Below are 1,460 nucleotides of genomic sequence, written 5' to 3'. Positions count from 1 at the left end.
AAGACGTCCAAGTCATCCAGCTTCCTTGATATCCACATTTGGCCGCATCAAATAAAAGTTATATTCATCAAAGTTTGCACTAGAAGAAGAAGTTGGCCGTGAATGTAAAACTTTAAACCCGACAAGCTCTTTTGCTACTTCCGAGAAGTAGTAGGGCGTGGAGCAACGGGTGTAGCACGTTCTTCCAAACTACAATAATGAGTAAAAAAATTTCTAAACTCATCATCAATAGCGAGTTCTGCCTTCAAATAAAAGATGGTTGAACTCCCGCTCAATTTCTAAAAATGTATAAATTTGACCAACCAAATTTTTAGTATAAGACATTTTTAAACAAGGATTTAAAAGAGAACCCAATATAAATAAAGTTGGGATGGGAAAAAAATACTTCTTAAATTTGATTATCGTTTCAAAAATAGACACTTGATAACCGGGTTTATGTTTATACTCTTGTAAAACTCTAGCTATTTTCGCTAAGTAGGCTAAAATTCCGGTTACCGTGGGATAGAATTATCTAGAAAAAGCAAGAGTTGCATTATAAAAAATTTCTAAGAGCTCAACACATTCTTTAACATCTTCCCAATGCGAAAAATTTAACCAATCATCACTATCAAGATATATTTGTTGTGAATTTGTTGTATGGGAATTCTAGTACTCACATGCTTGTTGTAGCATAATGTAAGTGTAGTTCCACCTAGTCTCAATTTCTACTTGAATTTTCCTAGGTCTAAGGTTATTTTCCACACAAAGATTCTTAAAATCTCTAATTCTTCCCCGTTAGCATTACAAAAAAGAAACGCAACCGCATTTCTAACTTTTTGAATAGAATCGTCAAAATAGTCAAGACCATCTTTAACAATTAAATTTAAAATGTGACAACTACATCTCACATGAAAAATATTTTTTAGCGGAGGGTTTAATTCTATCTTTAAAAGACCAATCGCCTTTGTATTATTAGAAGCATTATCTAAAGCAATACAAAGTGTTTTTCTATAAATGTTAAAAAAATCTCATAATAGTAGACATTGAATCCGCTAAAAATTTTCCATCGTGACGACCTTTTCCTTCATCATATAAAAAAGTTATAATTCTTTTTTGCATAATCCAGTTGTCATCAACCCAATGTGTTATAGCCCGTATTTCGTACGTTCGGACGTTGTGGGATAATGGTAAGAAATTAAGGACAAGACCATGTTCTAAAATAAATTTAGTGTCGAGTCGTTGGGAATGTTATTTATGTATATTGGTATTGTGGAAATATTGAGAAAGGCTAAGGGCAAGAAGAGAAACTCCCGCAAAATGGGCCGTGAAAATAATGTGGAAGGTTAGGGACAAAATGGTAATAATAAGGAAAGTCGAGGGGTAAAATAGTAATTTCACCAAGTACTAGAAAAAGTCTTGAAAAGGGGCAAAGTGTAAATGGAGAGGGACCAAAGTGTATTAAGGAAGACACTTGGTCTTCT

Source organism: Lycium ferocissimum, chromosome 9 (assembly GCF_029784015.1).
Source record: "Lycium ferocissimum isolate CSIRO_LF1 chromosome 9, AGI_CSIRO_Lferr_CH_V1, whole genome shotgun sequence".
NCBI classification, from domain to species: domain Eukaryota; kingdom Viridiplantae; phylum Streptophyta; class Magnoliopsida; order Solanales; family Solanaceae; genus Lycium; species Lycium ferocissimum.
This window is presented reverse-complemented; position numbering follows the sequence as displayed.